Source organism: Petaurus breviceps, unplaced genomic scaffold (assembly GCF_028583685.1).
Source record: "Petaurus breviceps papuanus isolate PSGF00001 unplaced genomic scaffold, PetGlider_PUasm1.0 90591, whole genome shotgun sequence".
Classification (NCBI taxonomy): domain Eukaryota; kingdom Metazoa; phylum Chordata; class Mammalia; order Diprotodontia; family Petauridae; genus Petaurus; species Petaurus breviceps.
The window spans coordinates 3,629,002-3,644,403 of NW_027187280.1; the positions used below are offsets into that span (position 1 = coordinate 3,629,002).

At 40.4% G+C, this 15,402-nt stretch overlaps 1 long non-coding RNA gene across 1 annotated transcript in view; it reads left to right on the forward strand.

The window, feature by feature from the left end:
• The first annotated feature begins 8,058 nt into the window (after positions 1-8,058).
• Positions 8,059-15,402, forward strand: part of LOC138142476 (uncharacterized) — a 35,170-nt gene continuing 27,826 nt past the window's right edge. The window contains exons 1-2 of the long non-coding RNA XR_011163432.1: positions 8,059-8,467; positions 9,464-9,593. This is a non-coding gene — a long non-coding RNA (uncharacterized lncRNA). The remainder of the gene's footprint in view (positions 8,468-9,463; positions 9,594-15,402) is intronic.

Below are 15,402 nucleotides of genomic sequence, written 5' to 3' on the forward strand. Positions count from 1 at the left end.
ATGGCAGCAAGTCATCTGCTGCTAGCCTTTTATTACTTACTAGATATATTACTAACTAGATGTTGCTTGTAAGCTTTTCAGGACTATAAATGCTTTCAGCATTTTCTAAATTAGGTACCGCAAGACAACGTCCCGGTTGCCATAGAGGTTATGTGTTTTCTTGTCTCCTTGACCCCCTCAGTCCCAGAATATTTTGATCCTTTAATAAGTTGTGATCTCTTGTTGGTTCTACCTTTCCCAGTAAAGGTCTAACTTCATTCAAGTTCTCTGCTCTTGGGTGACATCAGTCCACATCCCACAACAAATTCTGCATGAATAATCCATCCAGCACAGGATTACAAGATCATAGATTGAAAGCTGAAAGGTAGCTCCAAGGCCATCTATCCCAAACTCCTTCATTTTACAGATAAGGAAACTGAGGCCCAGTTTTGTGACTTTTCCAAAGATCATGCCAATAATGGGTTTCCAAGAAAATATTTGGATGTAGGTTACTTTTCTCTTAATCTCTTCCCAGAAACATCTCTTGTTAGAGAATATTTTCTTCCTTGATGTTTTTTTTTAAATTTCATTGGGCATGTAAGTTCAAATGGATTTATTCTAGTCATCTTTTCTGATCAAGCTCTCTCTTTCTCAACTTGTAGCTATTAGGACATATCACCCTAGACTCATCTATTGACCTCTGCCTAGATAACTGACTTCTCTTAGTAGTTAGTGAATAGAATATCAGACTTGGAGTTCAGAGGATTTTAGACCAGTCTTACCTCAGACACTTGACTGTGTGACCCTGGGTACTTAACTTGCTTCATCTTCAGTTTCCTTATCTTTAAAACGGGAATGATAACAAGGGCATTTGCCTTGCAGGGTTGTTGTGAGGATCAAATAAGACAGTGTGGGTGATGTGCTTTGTAAGCCCTAAAGTGCTATGTAAATTTATTATTGTTATTTATTTTTCTTAGCTTAAGTTTTTCATCTCTTTAGTAGGGATAATGGGGAAATAAGGAGAAACCTCAAAGGGTTATTGTCAGAATCAAATGAGGTGATGTAACATATGTAACACTTTATAAACATTTATATACTTTATAAATGCTAGTTATCATATTGTTATTATTGTTGTTATTACCCACTGCTATGAAACAATCAAAGTAATCAATGAGAATGCCATAAGCATCCAAGCAAGAAAATTCAATTTTAGATGAATTCTGGGAAAGCAGAAGGTCATTCCTAAAATACTATGGGTCTCTGGGTTGGAAGATACTAAATATGCTCAGTGAAATGAGTAGGCATCAGAGTTTAATGGAGGAACTCTGGTTCTAGAGTTCAAGGACCTGGGTTTGAATACCAGTTCTGTTACTAACAATCTATGTGACCTTGGGCAAGTTACTCCCAGGGCTGTGCTGAAGTCAGTTTGAACATTTCTTGAGAGAGCCCTTGTTAAATTTTTAGCGTGAACATTTACACCTCAGAAATCAGTAAATGCTACAGATTGATGCTTTGCTTTTTTGTTGATTGTCAAGATTCAGGCAAGACAGAAAAATGAAAAAAATATAGAATAAAGTTGTGTACTGTGTACACTGGTAGTTAAATATGTACCAGTTCTTCCTCTACAGACCTCAGTTTCTTCATTTGTAAAATTAGAAGATTAGATTATGTATTCTTTAAGATTCCTTCCAGTTCTAGATTCTCTAGTTTTATAATGTACCAACAAATTGGACTAAGGGGATTCTGTCCCTTCTCTCCAGGCTCTGACACCTTCACTTTCTTGGTGAGAAAACTGCTGACTTTCAGCCTCTCTAGCAGGTGTGATACTCTTTCTTTTTGTTTCTCTCTCTCCCTGGGCAGCTCCCTGCCATCTGGAGGGATTGAAATTTTGATGGAAAATTCTGTTTCTCCTCCCTCCCTCCCCACCCCATTTCTCCCACTCCTATAAATTACTCTTGTGTACATTCACTTATCCCCACATAAATCCATCATATGACTCTATCAGGCATTCAGAAAAAATGGTTCATGGTGCAAGTGCTGAGGAGAGGAGGAGAGACTCCTAGCTTTTCTTGTTGGCAGTTTGATTTCCCATCTAGCTGCTCCTTTGTGTGTCTGATTTTCCAAAATCAGATGAAGCCTATAAAACATCAGCTGCCCCAAAGAGGGCAGCTCAGACTGTAGTATCTCTTCCTCCTTCAGTTTCTTCTAGTCATCTTCTAAGATGAAGGCTTTATAGGGACCCTCATTAGCTTAGTGTTTCCTGGGTCCAGCAGAGTGAAGGCAGGTACAGAGCAAAGGTTGAAGGTGAGGGTGGGGTGGGGTGAGGGAGGTGAGAAATGATGACAGAGTGTCTGTGGTCTTATACATGGCTGCAGGTCATGCCTGGAAATGTTAGAGCAAAATGGGTCTGTGAGCTAATGACTTTCAGGTGTGCACACCAGGGCCTGTCAGGTTGGGCAAGGGAATCAGGGCTTGGCATTGGTCTAAACTTGATGGCTGCCAAGGCAAATATCCATGGGACCTAGTGTAAATAAACAAGGGGAAATAGAGCTCAGAGCTCACACCAGATTGGATATCAGGCTTGTATATCACAGGCAGCCCTGCTAAATCCCTTGATCCTCCTGCCCTTAACCATGGTCCAACCCTCCGAACTCAGACACCCTCCACCCATTCTTTGATTCACCCACATTTTCCCTATTCCTGCAAACAGATGGCACTTACCACCAACTTGGTTCGCAATAACTCAAGACTGAGCTCTGTTACCCAGAAGTGACCAATTTAGACCTTTTCCTGTCTACTATCCTCTTTTTCTTGCTATCATGCCCCACTGAAATCTCCAATGGGGCAGGATCCAGAGCTGGCCAAAGACACAAAGATAACGGTCAAATTTTCCTTCATTATTCTACCTCTCACTCTCTCTTCCTCCCCTACACTTTCTAGCACTTACAGAACCCACACCTAGTGCTAAGGAGTGGTACCTCATCATATTGTTTTGGGTATTCTCCTGTGCCAGGAAAGTACCCCCAGTTTCTGACTTTCCCCCTCCCACACACAACCTTCAAAGCTTCCTATCAAAGCTTAACCAGGAGCTTTCCAAGGATAATGGGTATAAATGGGATAGCTAGACTACTCTGCTTGGCATTTAAATCCCTTTAGAATCTGGTTCCAAGCTTTTGTCATACTAATTCCACCTTATTCCCTATCACGCTTCTTCTAGTAATAATAAATAGCTGGTATTTATATGGCACCTTAAGGCTTACAAAGTACTTTACAAATATTATCTCCTTTTACCCCCAAAGCAATCTGAGTGGTAGCTATTATTATCCCCATTTTACAGATGAGGAAACTGAGATTGAAGTTAAGTGACTTGAGCAGGATTACAAGTTAGCATCTGAGGTTAGATTTGAACTGGGTCTTCTTGACTCCAGGTCTAGTATTCTACCTGCTGCACCACCTCTGTGCCTAGTTAGAAACTCTTAGCTTTCACTGTGTCATGGACCTCTTTGGCGGTCTGGTGGAGCCTATGGGCCCCCTTTTGGAATAACGTTCTTAAATATGTAAAATAAAATACATAGAAATACAGGGTGGAGGGGGGATGATTTTGAAATAAAGTTATCAGAATAGTTTTAAAAGCTAAGGTCATAGACCCCAGATTAAGAACCCCTCGACTTGTTCTACTTGATGTTTCTCATGTGTGGCATTCCATTTCCCTGACTTTGTCAAGGCTTCTAAAAAATCACCTTCCCTGATTCCCTCTGCGGTTCCCACTGCCCACTCTGAAATTATTTCTGCATCAACTTTGGATTCATTCATTCATCCTGTGAGCAGGATGCTCCCCCTGGCAGAATATAAACTCTAGGATAGCAGCAACTGTTTATTTTTTGTCCTTGTTTTCCTTAACACGGTGGCTATCCCAAAGTAGGTAAAATAAAAGGTAATTAATTCAATACAGTTAAACTTGATCTCAGAGGGAATTTTTTGATAACAACTATTGTTGTCCAAAAGGAAATGTGCCAGCTCAAGAGGTGTATTGGTTTCCTTTTCCATGGAGGTCTCCAAGTAGACACTGGTAAACCACTCATGGGGCATGTTACATGTAGAAGAGATTCTTCTGGAGTATGAGTTGGACTGAATAGCTACTGAGAGCCTTACTGACTCCTAAATTCTGTGATGCTATTTCACCAAAAATCTTGTTGAATTGAATTGAATGGAACCAAAATAACTGGGGCTAATATGTTAGTTAAAGTGTCATTCCATCCAGATAATGGATAAAAACACTTTGAAAGAACATCACTGATAGTTAGAATCCAAGCCATCATCTCATACTTATGGGGACCTATTTGGGTATCTCTCCAATTATGTCACATAGACAGCAACCATTCCAGCTAGGTATTCCAGCTTGCTTTTGCCAGGAAATCTCACCCTTGTCTCAATATACAAGTTGATCACGTGAGTTCTCTTCTATAAAACCTTTCCTGATCCTACTCCTATCTTCACCGCTAGCAAGTAACAAGCTAGCTCTCCCCTCAGAAACCACATAATAGTTTTTGTGTAATTTTAACACATTTATCATGTAAAATCATAGATGTATTTATCTGTGTGTATTATATCTTATTTTTCTACTAGATTTCAAGTTTCTTGTGTTCAGAGAACTCCTCCCTTACTTAAGCCTTTCCCCCTTTTTTCTCTCTTTCCCCCCTCTGAATATAATAGGTATTTGTTATTTGTGTGGTATGTTGTATTGTATTGTGTTGAATTATATTGTATAGTTTCTATGATAAGATCAAAGATTACAACCTTCCCTATAGTCTTCCTATTAGATAGAATGATGAGAAATCTTTCACGTGAAAAAGAATAAAACAAAATGTGACCTTAGTCTGACATTCTGGACTTTTCTACCTCAGTTACCTTCTTACCCTAGAAGGTTCCTTTACCTGATACTTCCATTTTGAGAAATGTTCGGACAAGAAATCATCATTTTCTCTTTTCCCAGCTCCATTTTGGCTTTCTAATCTTTTTCACCTTTCCCCCTCCCATCTTCTCCTTCCCTCACCCCTTTCAGCTCCCTTTTATGTACTGTATTCCCAACTAAAATATAAACTCCTTGAGGGCAGGGACTGTCTTTTCTTTTTGTTTGTGTTTATATTCCCAGCATTAGCATAAAACTTGCAACATAGTAAGCACTTAGTAAAAGTTTATTGACTTGATTTGATGTGAATTAATAGAAATATGAGGGTGCTGATAATCTCGTTCTCCTCTGTCCTAGTCAGGTCACACATCTGGGTCATTATTTATAATTTGGGTCCCATCATTTTTGGAAGGATAGGGACACACTGGTTGATGTTTAGAGAACATAGAACCAGGTCATGAGGGGATTTAAAACTAGTTTGAAGAGGGGATCACATGAAATTGCTGAGGATGTTTAGCTCAGAGAAAAGCTTGTACTGTGAAAAAAGGACAGCTTTTTGTTTCTTTGTTTTGTTTGTTTTTCTAGATAGACTTGGGTTTCATAAGTGGAATGGATTATTTCAGGAGGTAATGAATTCCCCATCAACAGAGATCTTCATTAAGTGTGATTTTTGTTTGTTTTTGTCTTTCTATTCTGAACAACCAGCTCACTGCATGACCTACCATTGGTGCATAAATGCTCATTGCACCCATTGTGGTAGAGGAGATTCCTTCTCAAGGTAGATTTGTCCTGAAGGTCCCTTCTCACTCTGAGATGCTATGATTCTAGCATTGTGAATATTTTTTGGTTACTCATCTCACTTCCCCAGACCACACAAACCACTCTTTGGGCAGTGAGATTCAGACGAAATAGTCACTTGGCTTCCATCACACCCAACAAACTTACCCCACCCAGTTCAATGAGGTTTCCTGTGATCACCTGTCTGTCATCCAAGGGCTCATTAGTAGAGGATAAGCATGTCTCTGAGCATTTTAGCAGAGCAGTGAGACAGTTGGGGAAAGTTTGTCCAGCTGCCAAAATCTACTTAGGTTTTCAGAGTCTCTGTCCCAGCTGCATGTCACTTCTCCAAAGTACTGTTTGATTAGGGTTGTGGGCCTTCATTAATGCTCTCAGTTCGGGAATGACTTATCCAATTAAAATCCTTTCTGGTTTTCTGAAAATAAATGGTAGATTAAGTAATGCTCTTTTAAAAAATAGTATTTATGCGTGAGGGAAATCAGGTAGAATTTTGGCAAAAATTCAAGGAAAATCCCCTCCTTCCAACTTCCTTCCATCATTTCTGGGCGATCTTTAGTCTGGAGGACCACACTGATATCTGGAAGGGTGAGATAAGGAACAGTAAATGGCAGCTGTAATGCCGGGTCTGGTCGTGGCCATGGGATGGGCTTGTCCAGTTGCTAAGTTCTGTGTGGGCCTCTTTGATGACCTAGCAAAATGGGATGGCAGACATCAAGGATCCCACTTTTCTCTTCCTTTTCCTCTATTCAAACTATGTTTTAGGTACCATGGGGATAGCTAAGAGGAGGAGAAGGAGAAGAAGGAGGAGGAGGAGGAGGAGGAAGAGGAGGAGGTCTGATCCAAACCTTTGGGAAACTAATGATCAACGGCCTAAAAATATCAATAAGTTCATATAAAACTGAAGAAAAGCTTTCTAAAGGAATTGTCTACCTCAGTCAACCTCTAGTTAGAGGTCTCCAAGTAGAGTTGACTAGCTGTTAAGTGTGTTGTAGTGGTGATTTTTGTTCAGCTATATATTAGCCTAGGTAGACTCTGAGCCCCCTTCCAACTCTGGAATTCTGTGATATTTGTGTCTCCTGTAGCACATGTATTCAGTATGTAGGGAATGATTAAATTGATTAGAAAGGCAGAGAGAAAGCCTGACTTGGGATCAGGGATGCAATGTGGTCACAAGCAAGTCATTTAAAATCTCTGAATCTGTTTCCTCAGCTGCAAAATGGAGGTATTAATGCCTGTAATACCTATTTCACAGGGTGGTTGGGAGGCTCAAATGAGGAAATGAATATGAAAGGCTGTTTTGAATACCTTAAAGCTCCAGATAAATGCCAAATATCATTATTTGTTCCTTTAACATTGACATGTAGTCACTCCATAATGAACTACTGGGAAAAACAGGTAACTTAAGAGATTGTCTCTAACCAAAGAGATGTCCTCCCACAGAATCTGTCCTTTGTGGTCCATCACTGACAGAATGGGTTTAGTGAATCCTTCACATCATAGATTCCTAGGAAAATTAGAGCAGAAAAGGACTTCCTAATTTTTCTAGACTAACCTCATTAAAAGAAACTGAGCCTCAAAAAAAGGGAAATGACTTGTCCAGTATAATAAGTAAAAGAACTGAAATTTCAAATCATGTCTTACACCTTCACATTCAACCCTCTTTCCACTATATCATGGTGTTTTCATTCAGTTTTTTTTTCCTTTTTGGAGGGCAATTGGGGTTAAGTGACTTGCCCAAGGTCATAGGGCTAGTAAGTGTGTCAAGTGTCTCAGGCCGGATTTGAACTCAGGTTCTCCTGACTCCAGGGCCAGTGCTCTATTCACTGCACCACCTAGTCACCCCACTCATTCAGTTTTTTTTTTAAAGAGAAGAAAAAAATGAAACATCTAACATTCCCAGAGCATTGTCCCAGGAACTAGAGAATGTGCAAAGTTAGGTTAGATGTGACCCTTACCCTTGTGGAGTAGGGGGACCATGGGTCTGATCCTATGTGTTATTTTTTATGTCAGTTAGCCAATAAACATTTTTAAGCACCTACTGTATACTAGACACTGTGCTAAGGTCTGGGAATACAAAGAAAAACAAAAATCATAGTCCTTCCTCTCAAAGAGCTCACAGTCTAATGGGGCAGACGACGTGTAGGAACAAGATGATACACGCATGCACAAGCATGCATACACACATATGTATATGCACACGCGCGTGTGGCCATAGGTATATATAAATGTTGGAAGACCTGGAATAATGGGTTGGAGAAGAGAAGACTGGCAGGGAGTGAGGAGAGGGGTGGATGTGATAGCTGCATTCCAAATATCACGTGGAGGCAAGATTAGTCTTGTTCTGTGGGACGCCGGAGGGAAGGGCCAGAAGCCTTCAGAAGGGTGGAAATTGGAGGGAGAAATTTAGGCGCATTGTTAGGAAAAAAACATCCCAAAGCAGAATGGACAGTTTGGGAGGTAGCAGGCCCCTCATCACTGGGTGTTTTCAATCAGAGACAGAGAGACTGCATTACCATTTTTTAGGTATATTATAGTTGGAGTTATTTTAAGAATATTGGTTGGATTAGATGATTGTTGGTTGAGTTCCCTTTGATTTAGGATTCTGTAAATTCCGTGGTTGGGACCAAGATGTACAAAAGACCACTGGTCAAGTCAAAAATTGATGAAATATAAAGGTTCAGAAGAGATCCAGAGCTTGGGGAATAATGCATCTGAGAGAAGGGAAAGGAAGGAATAGGTCCAAAGATGCAGTAAAGATGGCTAGAAATAAAAAGAAAAAAGGTAAGTTATCTATTTCTCAATATAACCAAGTAGTTTTCCTTCCAGAAGGAATAAGACTAAATGTATAAAACCTTAGCTTCCTTCTGTCTTCCTACAATGACCACAATTACTGCCTCAGAAAGAGAAAGTTACTAGATAGTGATTCCTTCCTCCCCCCTCTCCAGGTGACTGAGATTAGATCTAATGGAGTTCCCTACTCCTGTTGACCAAACAACTCTCCAAACCAAGGATCTGCCAAATCATTAGGAATAAGACACTATGGGGCATTGCTACAGTGAGTCTTTGACTCATTGCCACTCTTTTCATGATTTGAGGAGAGAAGATTAGAAAAGAAAGGGTAGATGAGAAACAAAAGAGAACACATTATCAGTTTTTAGAGGGCCAGAACCATCCTGCTTTCAATCATGTTTGAGGGCTGTCTCTCTCCCAATGCTCACTGCCCCTCCCTTTGGCTTGTCCCTGAAGGGATTTTGGCTCTGCTTGCTTGAACAGATCCATTTTATCAGCCTCAGAAGAAGACCAGGGCTCTGGAAGCTGTCTGGCCAAGCACATGAAAAGGGGAGAGAGAGGAAGGGAGAAGGCGGGCCTGGCAGGTTGCATCTCTGTCTGTGGTCAATGATTAGCTGAGGGGAAACCACTGCCAGCTCTTGAAATGTCCCAGGGCTTCCCTTGGAGAGGGGCCAGGCATATGTACTTTGATAACCCAAATCTCTCATTTAGATCAGGTCAGATCCAGAATGGATGGTTTGGGCAAAAGGAGCTCTCAGACAATTCAGAAGTGCCATCTTCCTTGGATACAGGCACTGAAGAACTCAGCCCTCCAGAATGGACTTAGGTCTATCCTCTGGTCATTTAGGACTCCACCTGGTTTGGGGAAAAGTCATAGATTATTAGTGTTTCTCTGACTTAAAAACTTTTCTAGAGCTATTCCTTGCCAATTCTTCCTTCAGTGAGAGAAGGATTAGGTTAAGTAACCAAGAATGTCTTCCTTTACAGAGTCTCTCAGATTCTCCTCCTGCCTTCCCATGCCCACTAGAGCTTTTTGGGTTAGGACCTCCTCACTTTATTCTTGGAGGCTGCTGCAAATGAATCATTCTCAAACATCACTCACATCATGTAACCGCAGGTAAGATCCATACCCTTATGTTCCTCCTCTATAACATGTGAGAGATTGAGTCACATGATCTTTAAGTTTCCTCAATGCTATTTAATTCTATTATTCTTTAGGCTATGACTTTTGTTATACCTCTACTGGAGAATTTACCATGGCTCTCTATATCCTACCACAATAAAGAAAGGAAAAAAATTTATTAAGCTCCAGCCTAAGCTGCCTTCTCACCTTAGAAGTTCCTCTACCCCTGGGGCAACCAGGTAGCACAGTGAGTAAGAGCACCGGCCCCAGAGTTGGGATGACCTGGGATGGAATCTGGACTCAGACACTTAGCACCCACCCAGAAACACCTGGCTGTGTAACCTTGAGCAAGTTACTTAACTCCAATTGCTTTAAAAAAAAAAAAGAAGTTCCTCTACCCTCTGTGTCTTTTCACTCTGGAACATATACTGGCTCCTATAGTTTGTGAATTCCTCTAGAACCTCCATTTGGAGTAATGGCCCAGTCCAGCCTTCCTGGATTCATTTCTTAGCTCTTCTCCTGACTCATGATTCAATTACCTTCTTAACATGGAAGTTTCCTTATGTTCTGTGGTCTTCTCACCCCAGCACATGCCACCACACTTGTAGCTCCTTTTTCCTATTGGTGAGATCCTCTTGGCCCTTCCATTTTGAGGAAGTACTCTGAGCAGTCCTGCAGCCCTCCTCTCCTGGCTCTGTTCAGGCTCTCTGGACTTTGCCAATAGGCCACCTCCTTCCCATCCCCCTCCATTTCTCATCTCTTTTTTAATGTATTGTTTTATCTCATCAGAATGTAAGCTCCTTGAAGGAAGGGACTGTCTTTCTTTTTGATTGTATTTATATCTCCAGAACTGAGCACAATGCCTAGCACATAGCAAGTACTTAATAAATTTCAACTTAATAATATGTTGCCTTCTTGTGGTACAGTGGGTGGTGGGCCTGCAGTAAGAATACTCTGAATTCAAAGTTTGCCTCAGATACTTGCAGGCTGTATGACTGTGGGTTAGTCACTTAAACTCCGTTTGCTTCAGTTTCCTCATCTGCAAAATGGGGATAATAAAAGCACCTTTTTCCCAGGGTTGTGGTGAACATCAAATGAGATAATAACTGTAAAGCTCTTACCATGCTGTCTGGTACATAGTAGGTAGTATATAAATGTTTCCTGTCAATATTATATATACGGCACTGGAGATACAAAAAACTTTTTCCCAGCCCCTCTTAATTCTAGTGTCTTCACTCTCTTAATTATTTCCCATTTATCCTGCCTATAGTTTGTTTGCACATAGTCTCCCCATCAGACTGTGAAGACAGGGACTATTTTTTGCCTCTTTTTGTATCCCCAGAGACACAGTGAGTGGCCTATAGTAAGTGCTCAACAAATATTTATTGACTCTTGTTGACAATGAGAAAAAAATAAGAAAACAAAAAAAGGTCATTGAATGGATTGAAAAGAATGCATGGAGGAGAGCACAAGGAAGGTTAGATGTGAAGCATACAAGCAGGTCGGCCTTGAAACTGATGGATTGAATTTGTTATATAGTTTGTTCATAGTAGAAATTCACAGTTTCATCAACTATTCTCTTTTTCTGTTCTTTTAAAAAATTCTTATTGGTTTTTGTAAAGTTCAGAAAGAAAATTAAAGTAATTGTTCCTGTCATCAATATTCTATGTGGGTGTATATGTGCATGTGCATGTATGCTATGCATGTGTGTATGTGCATGTGTGTGTATGCATGTGTGTGTATGTGTGTGTTTGGTTGAGGAGATTCAGTGTGCATACAGATATGGATAATAATACAAAAAAATGTAATTTCAAGATGAGGACGGGGAACTAACAACTGTCAGGATGAGGAAAGATCTCCTGGAGTAGGAAGCAGCAACTTGACTTTGAAGAAACGTAGGGACTCTTAAGAGGGAATATGGGAGAGAGAATACTGTACAGGGGAAAGGATGCTGGATTTTATTGTAAAATGCATGGAGATTATAGTTGAAATGATAATGATGAATGATAGCATGAAGTAAAAGAATACACAGAAGAAAGCAGAGAGCTGAGGACACATTCTTTGTTTCATGGCTATATTCAAGGAATTAAAGTATTCCCCCCCCCACCACCACCAACCCCAGCTTTTACCACTTAATATGGATCTGATTTCACCATGTTCTTCCTATACATTTTACGTTCCAGGACAACTGGTCTCTTTGCTTCTCCCTGTGTATAACACTCTATTTCCTGCCATCATGCCTTTGTCCTGGATATCCCTAATGCTTGGAATGCTCTCCCTTGTCACATCTACCCCTCTGTATTCCTAGCTCCCTTCAAGGTGCAACTCAGATGCATCTTCCTATTGGAGCCTTTCCTGATTCTTCCCCATCTACCCTCCCAGTTTTAAGGACTCTCCCCCTACTCACCAGAAATAATTTTTGTCTTTTTTTGTTTGTATTTTGTATCCATTTGTGAAATGAATATAATCTGGATGTCTCCCAGATATGTGCAAATGTCATTTCTCCTGAGTAGAATATAAGCTCCTTGAGGGCAAGGACTACTTTGGTTTTATCTTTGTGTCCCCACTGACTAGCACAGGACCTGATAAGCTTCTAATAAATGCTTGTTGGGTTCAATTTAATCAGATATGTTATATAATTTTCAGTACAGTGATATAGGAAGATAAAGGAAGACAAATAAATAAACAAAAATTAGTTTGCCCAGTGGCAGGAGTTTCTATTTGTGGCTCCAGGGGGATAAACACACACAGACACACACACACAGAAAGAAAGGATCACTTTTGTTTACTGCAAAAATAATTCTGAGGCAAATTTCTTTCCTGTCTGCCATCTATAATTCACAAAATGCTTGGGATAGTGACTGTGTCTCTGCCTATAGATTCAGGGTTCATTTCTACAGAAAGACCAATCCAGGAGCTTGTTCTGTTTCAAAGGCCATTCTTTTTTTTCCGAAAGATGGAAGAACAGAGTTCTCAAGGACAAGGCACAATAGTCCTCTGTGAGCACCACAGTTTGACTGATGAGCCAAGGAAAAGGGGGGTGCAGAGTCCCCCAATTTCCCTGTTTTAGTTTCCTGTCATTACATGATACTGTCTCTTATTTTCTTGAGGCCTCTAGGTGGGCGTTTGAGACCCTATGGCTGTGGACAGAGCTTCCTTCTGTCACTACCACCCTATAAGATGGCACATACAGTTCCTTACAGTATCGCTTGCCTTCTTGAACTTTTGGTCCTTACGACATAGTTTTCTCATTTCTTTTAATGCTTTTCTGACTCTTCCTTGGTCTTTGCTGTCTTTCTCTCTCCACCCACCATTTTAAAGTGGGCTAATGAAGACAAGCAACAAGGCAGCTGTAATCTATGTTCACGCTTACATGAAAGCGCCTTCCCTTGGACTGGTGAGTCTGACCACCAGACATGCTCTGTTTCTATGAGCACCTACCTATAGTTCTCCAAATAACAAGAGTGATGGAAGTTTTCTTGCACTCTGACCTTAACTACCAGCTTCAGAGGCTTGCAATAATAGTTTGCTTATTGCTAAATGGGTAATGTGTAGAATCTGGATATCTTCCAAAGGGCCATAGGATTTAAAACTCAAAGGAGCCTTAAGTCTAAACCCTTTCACTTTCCAGAGGATGATGCTGAGTCCCAAGAGAGATGGTAGCTTTCCTAGGGTCAGATAGGAAGTACCAAATCTGGCATTTGAAGCCAGGTCATGTGATTAAAATACTTAGGGCCATAGACCAGAGCTGAAAGGGATCTCAGAGTTCCTCTTATAATTCCCTCATTGGCCTACAGATGTGAAGTGATTCGCCCAAGTTCACACTGGTAGTGAGCATATGAGGCAGGATTTGAACCCAGGTCCTCTGGCTCCACAGTGAATATTCTTTCCATTGCACCATATTCCCCTAATCAAAACTCCTTTATCCAGAGAAGTTAGTTCATAGGTCAGAGATGGTTATGGCCTCTTAAATGAAGAAGAATCCAGCCCTGTGCTGGGTACCCTGAGGGCTATCGTAAATCAGTTGAATTACCTCCTTTGGAACTGAATATGGGGAGAGGATGGGCAGGACGAAGGGAGAGAAGGGAGATGTTGAAGAGAAGGATTCTTTCTTAAAGCAAATTTCTATTCTTCTACTTTGTTTTCACATCCTCTACAATTCCCAATATATTTCTTTCTCCTTTCTTCCATTCCCAGAAAGCAATCTTATATAATAAAGAATAAAAAGAGGGGGGAAAACCATCAAAACTAATCAGTATATTAAAAAAGTCTGATGTTATATGTAGTATACCACACCCATAGTTCCCCACCTCTGCAAATAAGGGGAAGAAGTATCTGAAAAGAATGATTCTTATATGAAATCATAAGGCTTATGGGGAGGAAAGTTGACCTTTCTTCCCAGAGAGTTCTGAAATCACAAGCAACAGTGTTAAGGGGTAGCAGAATATTACAGAATCTAAGTGCTAACTTCTATTGTGCATCAAGGGCAACTCACACCTGAAGAAAAATAACTCTTAATAATATCTCCCCAAGTGGTTAAGCCAGACCTCCAGAGAAGAGGAATCTACTTCCTTCCAGACAGCCCGTTCTATTTTTGGGTGACTCCAATTGTTGGAAAGTATTTCCCCCTTTACAATCAGTAAGAAAATCTGCCTCTGGAACCTTCCTTCTCTGTTATATTCCATGTTCCAGCCTCTGAGTCATGATAAATGTATTCATAGGATAATTGCTTTTGAACTAGAAGGGAGCTCAGAGGCCATTTAGTCCAATCCTTTTATTTTCTAGATAAGAAAATTACATCCCAAGGAGTGTAAGTAATTTGTCCATGCTCACAAAGAAGTGCCAGTGGTGGGATTTGAACCCTATTACTCCAGAACTAGTGTTTCTTTCCATGTATTGTGCCATGTGGTCTCCTAACCCTTCTTTTATGTTGCAAGCCTTCAAATAATTAGAGTACAGCAAGATGGCACAGTGGATAGAGCACTGGGCCTAGAGTCAGAAAGACCTGAGTTCAAATCCAGCCTCAGACATTTACCAGCTGTGTAATCCTGGGTAAATCACTTAACCTCTATTTGCCTCAGTTTCCTTTGTATAAAGAAGATACTAATAGCACCTACCTTGCATGATTGTTGTGAAGATCAAATGAAATAACAATTGTAAAGTACTTAGGGTAGTAGCTGGCATATATTAAGTACTATATAAATGTTAGTAATTATTAAGGTATTACGTCCAACCTCCTTTTCATGTCAGTCATGAAATGCGATGGATGTGTTTCCATTGACCAAAAGTCTTTATTAGAACTAATAACACTAATTCAAAAGGGGCCTGACCACGGTGGAGAACAGTAGAATTATCACCTTTCTCACTTTAGATACTTTGCTTTTAATGCAATTTAAGATTGAGGCAGCATTTGAGACCAAGCATATCCCACTATTGATTCATACTGAGTTTGCAGCTCATTAAGCCCCCAGGTCTTTCTCATGCAAATAGTTTTCCAACTATGTTTTCCCAATTTTATATTTTCATTATTATATCTTTACCTAAGAGCAGGGATTGAAATTTCATAGAGATAGGGCCATATCTCCAGGTGGAAGTCACCTCAAAGACTCTGATACCTGTTCACAGGATAACAGACATGTGACTAGATAAGACATTGGACACTATTGAGTCTGAACCCCCAATTTTAAAAAGGAAGTAACTGAGGCCTAGGAAAGTTAAGTGACTTGTCCAAGGTCACACAGGTAGCAAGGTTCAGAGATGAAATTTGAATCTAGATTCTCTGACTCTAGAATTAGTGCCCTTT